Below are 12,768 nucleotides of genomic sequence, written 5' to 3'. Positions count from 1 at the left end.
TAGAGCTTAGTATGTTTGAGCTCGGCCTAGAATGTTAGTATGGTAGGTTTGTGTAAATAATCAGCATTTAATTAATATTATATGCTTTTTTGATCATTTTCTTTCATATGTTATCACAGGGGGGATTGTTGGATTGTGGTTTATTGTATAACTCCTATATCGATGTTGAGGGAACAAAACCTTTTATCTCCATTTCTCGTTTTTCAGTTTTTGACACAGTTTGAAAACGCCTGTTGTCCTTTACATTGTGTGTAAATTTAATGATGAATGGACCAAAAGAAGCAGCCCAGAATGACTCAGAAAAAAGTCTGGTTCCATTGACTTACATTAAAAGTAAAGTATGTTTTTTCCTTCTCCTGTAAATTTACCATTTGGAGATACGAGGGTTCAGTCTGACAGCAGCGATATGCTTATTCTGTCTATCAGAATAGTCATTCTGTCTCTAATGGCCTGATCTTTTTAGGTCATCCTAGAATGTTCCGTATGTTTCTATGCCTCTCTGTCAACCTTGATATCTACGGGGGGTGGGATTGTTTGGGCCAGTTAAGGGTTATAACTCTGTACAATTTGTGTGCACTCCTGCTTTCCTGTGGGAGAAGGAACCAACCGGTGATCTGTGAACGTTTCTGTATGAAGACGTCCTGAAATAAATCTAACCTTCTGCACGAGTCTACTTTATTCTCAATAAGTTCTGAAATGACTTCACAAGTCAGCAGAGCCTGGTAATTGAATCAATACAAACGGTCTATTAAAACTTGTTAACTTACATTAAAAGTTAAGAACATTTGTTCCTCTTCATGAAAAATGGCCATTCTGAAGATATGAGGTCTTCCTCTGGGAGCTCTACAGTTGTGTGCAGCCATGTGGGCGTGGTGGAACAGGACCTTATCTGTAAAGGCCTTCAGTGTGAGGGAGGGAGCCTCGTTGAGTCCCACAGATTGTGATATCAGCGCGGGGAGAAATGAGATGGCAGACATGCACTGTAATAGTGTTGGCTGGGCCCAGGGGAGGGATTGTGTATCTGGGTAATGAATTGTGCTGAGGCAAAACCCCGTGAGGCCTGCAGCCACACGTGGACTGGGTAATGGATATATATTCCATTTCCCTTATTGGCTCTTGTAGTGGCTAATTGCCAGACGTAGATGCCCGCTGTCTGGAGAACAGAGCTGAAGCGAAAACGAAGCGTCCCGCCTCCTGGTCCTACTGATCTTCCGCTCGCCTGCCTTCTAGACCAGTTCCATATTTATGAACGTCTTATCGTAATGATGATTGATGCTGTGGTTTATGCTGCAGCTTGCTCAGAGCTGTGTTGTTTAGTCAGAATGGTGGATGAAGTTACCCTTGAGAGCTCAACCGAGACTTGCCTTGCTTGGCTATTTCCTCCAGTAGTCTTTAAAGAGAAGGTCTTTGGTGTGGGAGGTCAGCCTGTTTCTGTTTAACAAGGACGTTTACAGCCTTTCGCCTTCAGGACGTCTGAATGACTTATGAAATGTCTGCTCGCGGCGCTGTAAAAACAGAAGGAGGTGGTGCGGCTGTTACACAGCTCTCAATTATGCATCTATGCAATAATGTGTCTTACCTAACGCATCGGTGGAAATGCGTCCAGTGTTAGTGTTTGTTCACTTTAACTCATTAACATCTGCCCTGGAATTGCAAAATCAGCTGCCTTTTAATGATATACAAATGCTGACCCAGTACAGCAAGCAGTAATTACACTATAGAATCACAGGCAGGCTAATAAAGCACAGGCCTTGGGTTTTCTCCCTTTTAACCTTTCAATGCTGAGAGAGAGCTTTTTCTACCTTCTACTCTTCTGTGTTAATGACATGATTTCTCGATGAAAGAACATGATCAAAGCTGAAAATTGGTAGATTTTTATATTTGTTCGTGTCAGAAACTACAGATTTAACTTATTAAAATAACAACAAAACTCTTCCCACCTTTCTTCGGATATTAGATCCTAATTTAATTTGTAATTTGATTTTTAGTTTAAATCACTTTCTCTTTTCTTTATTGTTTTAATCATGTTTAATCATGTGTTTAATTTCTATTCTGCTTTACTTTTTTAAACAATTCTATATTTTTTAATTTGTAAAATACTTTAAATGACAGAAGTGTGTGAAATGTGCTATATAAATAAACTTGCCCTGCCTTGCCTTGCCTGGGCTTCCAGGCCTTTAGCCAAAATATTTTTAACCAGCCCTGGACTGTCATGTTTCACCCCAGCTCGTGTGCACATCCATCTTGTCGTCCATGATTTCATTCAGAGGTACATTCACCCACGCCTCAAACTCTCATGCTATTACAAATGCAGCTATAGACTATAATGTTACTAGAGAAGGAAAGAGAGGAGGCACAGGGGTGCAAGAGTGCGTGTGCAAGAGAGAGAGCTTGGGCAAGAAAGAGCGAGGAAGATTGCAAGAGAGAAAACTCACAAGCAAATAGAATTTCTGTAAAAAGAGCGAATCGACTACTATAAAACGAAAAAATCACTCACAGGAAAACAAACCCAGCTCGAGCTGGGTTTTGCCTGAAGAATCAGCTGAAGCTCAATGTTTCATCAGCCTTGTTTTGGGTAGCAGACCTCTGAAAAGCAGATTACCAGATGAAATGGTTTGTTTTAGTATTTCGATTGATCTTAAAGTCTCTTTATATTGACTTATATTGAACAGTAAGAGTGTTTTTGCCTTCTGCTGTAAAGTTACTATTTTGGAGATACCTGGTTCTTTGGACAGGGATGATATATAAATTGTATCTCATTAGAAATATGTAGATGAGATATTTGATAGAGAGAGAGAGGTAATGTAAAGAGGTATTTAATAATGGCTTCATTGTGGAATTCATTTTATGGTTTTGTTTACAAGACATGTCAGTGATCACTTCTCAATTCCTGCAAGATTTGTTGATGTATAGATCCTTACATTAAATAAAAAAAAAGGTTTTATAAATCTTGGAACATTCCTACAGTGAAATGGGCAGAGCCTGGATCTTTACACGCCCAGCCAGCACCCCTGCTGTGAGCTACCCTTTCCTATCACTGTCCAAAAGAAGCCCCATGCTGCCTTTATTGTTGGATGCACTGCGATTCCTGAGATATATTCTTACCATAAAGTGTGAAGTATATTTTCATTGTCTATATATTTATATTTATGTGTTTATGACTGCACACAAAATACAAATCTATCGTATTTTTAGCTTTGTGTTAGATCATATTTTTATTTGTCAAAATGCTTTATACATAGTTGCATATGTAAAAGTTTGGTCGCCTCTGGACAAATGACGTTGTTGATTTTATGTGTGAATAAGTTAACACATCCTGTACAGAGAACACAGTTCTGCGCATTATAATGGGGCACATGTGCAAGCGGCACATTTTACATTTCATGTTGTGTTTTTTAACCTAATATATAGAAATTGTTCACTAAAATTAGCAGAAAATTCCATATTTAATTGTGTTGCCTGTAGAGGAATAGTGTTAACTTATTTTCACTTAGAAGGCCAACACAACGGGTAATTTGACTGCGGATATACAAACGTTTGCATACGACTGTACCTCTTCTTTGCCCCCTTTCCTTAATTTACAGTAAATATGCACTTGACAGGTCCTCAGGTTGCTCAGCTGATTCCAGTTTGTTGGTGCTCTATTTCTATAAGATCTTATCACCTCAAAATAGAGGCTGCTGGCTTTCAGACCCTCAGCTGACAGCTTGTCCAAATGGTTTGTTTTACTGAAATGCCATATTTTTTCTTGATGGGTTGTGTTCTCTCTTCCTCAGGCGAAAGTGTGACTGAATGCAGTGTGCCTGAGATTCTGCAAAAAGAAGAAAAACACGCCAGCCAGCAGCTGAAGAAAAGAGGTCAGTCGTTTACAGACCAGATACACTGTCCTCTCCTCGGGAATAATGCTGTAAATCATTCACCCTGCTTTTTGTGTTCTTATTCAGAATTTAGAATTCGGACATATCCTCCAGCTAAGATACGACAGGAATCACCCAGCCTTATTATGCTTTTTTTTTCCTGTGCTCTAGTAAGATGTGGAAATATGATTGCAGTGGAAAGGATTAGGCCCTTGTCATTTAGAAAATCAGATCAGTGCTCTGTCATTCTGTTGGCAGGGATCCAGCGGCGATGAACCCGCTGTGTAGAGGAAATGCACTGAATATGCATGAGCCGCCGAACTTCAGGGAACATCGTTCAGTGTCGGAGTTAAACTGACCCTTTTGACTCTTGCCGGGTATTGCGCGGAGTTCCCAGGTGTGCGGTAGCTCCAGCTCAGGATTTCTGACTGATGATGTTGACCTGCGCAGTCTGATCCCGTCCTAAGCCTCGTCAGGTTGGAGAGCGGCAGCGTTGGCCAAATGTTTTCCCTCTCGCTATCGGACTCATTAAGGAAGGACACCTGTCCGCCTGTGGGCAGAATTCCATTAGTGGATCTGGAGGTTGCAAGGGTCGATCAAAGACATGGCCTCATCTTTGTTTTAATCAGTGCACCGAAAGTCCGTCTGAGCTTGATTGCCTTTTCCGGCCAGACGTGTCCGTAATACCCGATGGCCTGCTTTTTGCTTCAGAAACAGCAGTAGAAAGAGTGATTGTGGACGACATGGCAAAAAATACATCACAGTAGTTCTCAGTATATGAATGTATTGCAATATTTTTGTTTAAGGTTTACAAACAAGCTGGAAAACAGTAATAAATAAAATAAACTGTTCAAAGACGATTTAGTCAAGGTTCAAGATACGCAACCTCTGGCGGTGAAGTAGAAAAAGTACACTGGAAAAAATATTGCAGCTTTTAAACTTAAAGAAGTAAGTAACCATCTGAGTCCTGGTAAGGAGGGTGGACCTGCCTTACTGGTTAGTCTACGTCCCAAACCTTATCTATGGTTATGACCTTATATGAGGTAATGACCAAAAGAATGAGATCGCAAATACAAGTGGTGGAAATGAGCTTTCTTCGCAGGGTGGCTGCTGCACTTTACTTGATAGGGTGAGGAGCTCAGTCATCCAGCAGGACCTCAGAGTAGAGCCACTACTCCTCCACATTGAAAGGAGCCAGTTGAGGTGGTACGGGCATCTGATCAGGATGCCCCCTGAACGCTTCCCGGTGGGGGTTTACCAAGCACTACTGGGACGAGAACCCTAAGTCATCCTAGGACCCGCTGGAGGGATTATACTCCAAGTTGGCCTGGGAGTGGCTCGGCGTCCCCCAGAATGACCTGGAGGAGGTTGCGGGGGACAGGGTCGTCTGGGATTCTCTACCCTAGCTGGATTAAGCAGTTAAAGAGAATGAGTGAATGGAAATAAGTAACCGGGTTAGCTTGAAATTTCTAGTTGGAACTTTGAATATTAAGTTAACAGAAGAATAGTTTGTGTTTTACACCTGCTAACTTAATAGTACACGATCAATGAATTTCAAGTTAGCACGGTTATTTACTTTTAAGTTCAAAAGCGGCAAAAATTTTTTACAGTAGGTGCAATACTAGACCCTATTTAGTGACGTTTTAGCAACCCCCCCCCATCCCCTTACCGTTTTTCATCTCAGCCTGCCTTGAAGGTGTCATTCTTTCCCTCCAAATTAAAATCCCCAGATTTTGTGATCGGTTTCTGCTGTTACTGCAGCGCTGCAGTAAACAAAGCAAACTTTCAATCGAGTTCTCCTCTTCACTCTGCAATTTCGTGGTTGGAGCTGTACTAAAGATTCTAAAACTTTTCAAAACCCATCAAAGCTGAGCCTGAATGACCGTCAAAGTACAGTTTGGTATAATGGTTGTTTGCATATGTAAAAAAAAATGGTGACACTTTATTTTGAGTGGTCTTTTTTGGATAAAACAAACACTGAACAGACTCTCAGTAACATGTCAAAAACATGTGGGGTTAGGATTAGGTTTTGGATTGAGATTAAGGTTAGGGTTTGGATTAGAGCCACGGTGAGGGTTAGGTCTTTCTGGTAAGGTTGGGTAAGGTTAGGTTTTGTATAATGCAAGCAACATATTAACAATACTTAATGTAAGTAATGTATCAACAGAACATCTACAAGATACTTACTTCAGTGTATTCAGATGCTTCACTACTGCTACTTCAGTATATGTTGTTGATGTGTTACTGACACTCTGTTAAGAGTTTATTAATCATCTACAAAGGACCACTCCAAATAAAGTGTCACCGAAAAACCTAATAACATATACAAATCACTTTATTAAGAAGTTGAATTTAAGAGTTAACTGGTATAGGCTGCACATCTGTCTAACCAAAAAGAGGAGTGTCGAGATGAGGCCTTTTCAAATGCGATGCCATGCCATGTCTCTACTCAAAAAGAAGCAGGACTCTCTTCTTAGGGACAGCTTAACACATTTGTTTGACAAGAAAGCAAAGACCAGGCAATACGGATGCCAGATGACGCATAAACAAGTATCAACTGACGTATAATAGCACATAGAGAACCGCTCTCCTACTCATAGCACAGATCAGGCTCTCACAGCACCTACATGAGGTCATGACAAGGCTTTGTAAGGCTGACAAACTGACAAGACACAATGTAAATTTCAGGACACGTCAACTAATAACAGCATCTGTCATTTTGTTCTTGATTTAATATCTTTTAGTAACATTAGACCGTCCTTAACACCTTAAGGTTTTTCTGCATACACAAATGACCATCATAGCACACTGCACCTTGCCAGTCACTCAGGGTCAGCACTGACAGGTTTGGAAAGCGTCACTAAGATTCTACTTTAGTACATACAAAAACAGAAAACGACAATGGATATCTGACTTTCTCTCTTTCACTCCTTCTCCTCTCTGTACTCTACCATTAATGCTTGTCTGTGGGCGATATGTCAACATTGTGTTTTCGGCAGCAATAAACAATTTATGGATTGTGACAAGAAATTTCGTGTGTGTCCATGTAAAGGATTTATTTTATGTCTAATACATAATGTAGGCTATCTGATTCATTATTTCACAAATTTCGCATAGCTATTGCACAGCTTTTTGAAAATATGTACATCCAAAATCATCTTACTGCTCATACTGTTCCCTGCAGGTATCTGAAACAGGCAGGTGAACTGTGCATTATGTTGCCATTTTTAAATAGGGTTTAGGATTCTGAAAGCAAGCATAACCGCCATGAGATAAGATCACTGGCAAAGTATTCACCGTTATTAATATTTTGTGAAATGTAACATTGTTTGTGATGAACCCACGTTTTGTCTAGGGTGCTGTGGGATCAGTAACATGTGGCATTTAAAAGACTGAACTGTTGATGATGGATTAAAAGCTGGAGGAAAAGGCCAATACAGCTTTTGAAACTACTTTATTAAAAGCATCCACAATAAAATGGTGTTCCGTGATAACTAGTACCACACTGGAAGAGTCAAACTGTGGACAGCACCAAAGAAGACAACACAACAAAACCACCATGCTTACTTAGACTGAAACAAGAAGTACTTAGCTAATCTACAAAAGGAAACAAAGCCAACTACTCTACAATTCCCTGGCCAGTAATCAAAAGGACATGTGGTGGTGCCCTCTGACCAAGGGAACTAGACAGAGTGGACTTCTACTCTACATGATGCAAATGTTTGGGCCCATTCCTCTTACCTGTTTGAAACCCCAGGTGGTACAAATAATCAGTCTCTTATAAAACAAAGTTAAAAGCATGCAGGTAAAATACCAACTAAGGCACACTCATACACCAAGTTAAAGGAAGTACTGGTGAATTACCTAAAACAAAAGCACACCCTCAGTACAAGAGATTAAAACACAATCTAAAACACAGCACACATGTTCAGTCCTCTCTCTCTCTCTCTCTTCAGCCATCTTGAAGGCCTCCTTTAAAACATGGTCTCCTCCCCCAACTGCACCAGCCAGGCCTCTGATTGGTCAGTGGTCCTCTTCACTTAACTGATTGCACAGCAGATACACCTGTGAAGGGAGAGACCAGAAGAGAGACACACACAAACACAAAAAAACAAAATATGCTTACACGTAACATTGTTGTTTAAGCTGTGAAGGACCACACTCAGTGTGCTGTATTGTGATTTAGGCTATATCGTGCATTTTGATGTCCTCTCAAGCAGCGTTAGTATAATGTCATATTTTGATCATCTATATTTAAATAAGATAAGGCAATATCCTTAATAAACAGCCCACCTCATGGTCATAAAATGCTTGGTAATGCTGGAAAACCCTGAATGAACTCAGAATGAACTCCTGTCTAAAAGACACAATATAAGTTTCAAGCCATGTGACGTTATAACAGTGTCTGGCATTCCACACTGCGCTTTGCTGATCATTCAAGCTCAGCATCAGCGGGTTTTGAAAAGCTTCATGTCAGAATCTTTAGTACAGTTCAAACCACCAAATCGCAGAATGAAGAGGAGAGGTTTGCTGGTTGTTTACTGCAGTGCTGCATAACAGCAGAAACAGATCACAAAATCTGAGGATTTTAATTTTTTAGGAAAAGAATGACACTTTCAAGGCAGGCTGAGACCACAAGCGGAGTGCGGGAGTTGGGTCTAGAACAGCTCGTTCTGATGTTACTAAAAGACGTTAAACCAAGAGCAAAACAACAGACACTGTTATTAGGTGAGATGGCTCGAAATTTCCACTGTGATTTTATACAGGAGTTCATTCAGAGTTTGCTACTATTACCAAGCATAGTCACGACCTCATGCAGGCAATGAGACCAGCTGTTTATTAAGGGTATTGACTTATGTCATTATTTAAATATAGACAATAAAACTATAACATCATGCTAACGCTGCTTGAGAGGAGACTAAAATATGTAATATAGCCTAAGGCCCAATCCCATTTCTTATTTTTACAACTTGTTTTCGAGTGTTACCTTGCCTCTTTGGAACTGAGTTACAAGGGGTAGTGATTGAAATCTTCCCTATGAAGTGGGACCTTCAAATAAAAAAGAACATCACTTCATTAACAGCCACTAGCGCTGCTCTGTAGGCGACTCTGCCAGTCTGCAGTGATAGCAGAGGAGGATAAAGTTCAGCTCCTCACTGCTGGGCTTTAGTTACGTTTAGGGAGTCATATGTTTTCAAAGAGGGGTGCGATTATTTATTATCACCCACTCCTGATTCTTCAGTGATATGAAGCAGAAGTCAGATATTTGCCAGCTTCTCGTTCGAATTTTCCTGTTCCACCTTAAATGACGCAGCAGTTCTGACGTCTGAGGAGCCAAAACAGAACTGCCGCACCATTTAAGGTGGAAAGGGAAATTTAGCTAGCTAGCTACTGAGACATCAGCATACTACTAGAGACTTTTTTGCTTGTTATGAGGAAATGGACCATAATACACTGAAACAGCATTAAACTAAAATAATACTTTGGTTATTGTAATTTTTAATGGAGAAAATATTCACATTTGTGTGGTCCACAATTTCACATTTCACAAAATATAAATATTGAATACTTTAAATATGGGCTTATTTATCTCAGGGTGGTTATGCTGGCTTTCAGGAACAAAATAACGAACGAATAAAAATAAACATCTGTGCTAAACCCTATTTAAAAATGACAAGTTATTGCAGTTTATTTATTTATTTTTTATCCCAAGCTATACTTGCCTTTTTCAGATACCTGCAGTGAACAAGATTGGATATATGGATGTATATATATTCAAACAGCTATGCAATAGCTATGCAAATGTTGTGAAATAGTGAGTCAGAAAGCTGACATTATATATTTACACATGAAATATCTTGTCACAGTCCATAAATTGTTTATTGTTGCCGATGTCGACAATGTTGATGTATCGCCCACAGACAAGCATTAATTTTACAGTGCAGAGAGAAGAGAGAAAGCCAAATATCCATTGTCATTTCATTTTTGTATGTGCTAAAGTAGAATTTGTTCTAATAATTAGCTGCAAAGCAGTCATTACTTAGCAACCAGTGCTTATCAGAATGATACAGTTCAAAAAACTGTGCTGTTATCAGAAATAATAACATGGCTAGAACACTTCTCAACCAATCGGATTATGCCATTGGAACTAACTGTTGTATAATGTGACATAAATTGCTACAATAACGATAACATATTGTCACATATTGATGCGATTTTCCCCCCGTCTATGTTGACGATCCCCCTCTGGCTTCATATATGTGCTGTATCTCGGAGGCACAGAGATTTATTTGAGAGTGAAGCCAAGATGGGTCTAATTGCCATCTGCATTGAATAACAAGCAGCTGATGGCAGATGCTGCGTGCTGCCATGCGTGTGTACTCTAGCTCCGGGTAAGTTGTTTCCCACATTTAGCTCCGGAGAGCTAAACGCCCAGCAGCTGGAGCATCCTTGTGAAGAGCCCTGGAGAAAATCGAGACATGGTGCTGTTTACAACCCAAACGGCCTTACTATATGCTCAAGCACACCTCACCCTGAGGCCAGAGGGAAAGTTTGACTCCTCTAAATATGAATCCATGCCTTGGGCTGCGTGGCCCTGAGGGAGCGACTGCAGACCCATGCTTTATCTGCTTTTAACCTTGTCCAGCCCCTCCTCCTGAGCCATTTGGGGGGAAAATGATTTTAAAAAGCTAGAAAGAGGCCCATAGTGAGTCACAGATAACACAGCAGCCCGTCTGGGGAAATTAACCCTGCGGATAGCCGGAATTGTTCTCCATTAAGCAGCTCATCTGTCTCTGCAGTCATTATAGCTGCCATTGTTGTGAGTTGCTACATGTTTATGTCCTGTAAAGTAGCATAGCTGGGGACTGAAACAGTAGCGGGTATTGCCAGGTATTACTAGCCTGCTGATTTAGCGCTAAGACCTGAAGTGCCTCACTCCCGTCCAGACTGAGAGCGATTTAAGGAATAAGCTTGAGGAAAAAAGCTGCCAAGAAACACTTGCTGCCGTCTTTTTGCATTATTAATGTCTTGTGCTGGCAACCCAAACCGAGAGCAATCTGCAGGGCTCAAAAGCTAAGGATCGCCTTTTTAGATGACTCATTGGGGTTATTTATTTATTTCTTCTTTTGATTCCCTTCCCACTTTCCTGGTTTAAATTCATTGTACTCGAGTGCTTTAGGCTTTCCTCCAGGGAATCTGTCCTCTGATTGTGAGACCAAGATACCATTCATAACAGAGAGAGAGAGAGAGAGAAAGAGAGAGAGAGAGAGAGGCTCAGACGCCACATGGTCTCTGTTTTCAGCACAGAGAGTCCCGCCCTTTGCTGTTTGCTCACAGTGCTCTGGTTGGCTCAGCTCACTCCTGACCTATCTACCCCGCAGTGGAATAGGATCAGTACCTGTTCATCAGCCGCCTGTGGAACGCAGAGGGGCTGGGAAGTGTCCAGAAAGCCGGCGTGCGCACGCATGTGGGCATATCACCGCTGACAAACAGATCCAGCCATCTGCCATTACATATGGAGCTCTTTTGAAATTTAGAGCTTAAGAATTAGAGCAAGTGCTGTGCACTTGTTATAACGTAGTAGCTTTTGAAAGCACCACTCTCTGACAATCACTGTGTTGTGTGGGATGAAATGCACGAGTTAGCTCAAGTCCCTTTTGGACTGGTTCTTTGGAAACAGTCAAGATGTTCATTACTGAAGTATAGGGTTCCTATGGGGGATTGAGTGTGGAAAAGTCAATTTTAAGATCTCAATTTTCACTCCTGGAGAATTTATGTTACAGATTATAGTAAAATGGTTTAGATGTGTAATGTTAGTCCAACAAACCAGACACTCGCAGATGTAGAAAGGTCAAAAAGGATTTATTAACAACGAGAGGGGTAATGAAAGGGTTGCCAGAGTCTAAAAAAAAATAGCAGCCAAAATAGCAGTCAGATCAAGGCAAACAATACCAAAAGGGAGAATCCAGAGGGACAAAATGAGAAACAAGAAAAAGGTCCTAAACACAGGAAGATCAGACAGAGAGAAAAAACGCTCAGTACACAACGAGTACAGCTGGCAATACTTTGCAAAGAAACTCTTCAAACAGACTGGTATCTATACACAGGAGCAAATGAGATACAGGTGACAACAGTTTAGTAGTCAGGTGACTTGGATCTGGGTAGTGGTTCATGATTGGCGGAGTCTTTGGCATGTGAGTCCAGAGAATCGTGGGAGTTGTAGTGTGTGGATTCGACAGAGCCTGGGAGAAGACCCAGAGGCATGACAGGACGATTGTTTGGTATGAAATGAATTCTATAGGATTGTTTTTTTAGTATATAATAGGGGTGTGATGCTCCATTCAGCTCACAATTTGATTCACAATAATTGGTTCATGATTCATTTTGGTTATTCAGGTGGCATAATGGGGTGTCCATTCTCCAAGATGCACATTGTAGCATTGTGATATCATGACTTGACAATGCATGTGTTACACTCATAGTACTTAAGCTACATGGTATAAAAGTTCAAATACTTACACGTTACCATGCATATTTCTCATGTTTTCCCTCTTTTTATACCTGTCCACATCAGCAGCACTTGAGCTTGTCAGCCTAGGATTAGGTGATAATAATATAACAGATATTGATAATAAACATTATAAAGCATATGCATTTCACAAAATATGGAGCACAAAGTGGTAGAGAGTGCCTGAAGATGTGATTCATTTCTGTTGACTGATGGTAAAGCTGAGTAAAGCTAAATTAATGTATTCAAACCCTACATCCCTGACCACACAGAATCTATAGGGTCATCCACTTTGTCAGATATACAGAGCTCAACACTGCAAAACAACACCAAGCATGGGCTCAATATTTTCAAAAAATTGTTTTGTTATCCATGAAGAAAGCTCAAACCTAGAGTGTGTTT

General features: G+C 40.6%; 1 protein-coding gene across 1 annotated transcript in view; it reads left to right on the top strand.

Moving 5' to 3' along the window:
• The window catches only part of lrfn2b (leucine rich repeat and fibronectin type III domain containing 2b), a 213,236-nt gene that overhangs the window by 82,640 nt on the left and 117,828 nt on the right, over nucleotides 1–12,768 (top strand). The window contains exon 2 of the mRNA XM_036562270.1: nucleotides 3,777–3,857. The gene's annotated coding sequence lies outside the window, so the exon portion shown is untranslated. The remainder of the gene's footprint in view (nucleotides 1–3,776; nucleotides 3,858–12,768) is intronic.

Source organism: Colossoma macropomum, unplaced genomic scaffold (genome assembly GCF_904425465.1).
Source record: "Colossoma macropomum unplaced genomic scaffold, Colossoma_macropomum, whole genome shotgun sequence".
Classification (NCBI taxonomy): Eukaryota; Metazoa; Chordata; class Actinopteri; order Characiformes; family Serrasalmidae; genus Colossoma; species Colossoma macropomum.
This window is presented reverse-complemented; position numbering and strand designations above follow the sequence as displayed.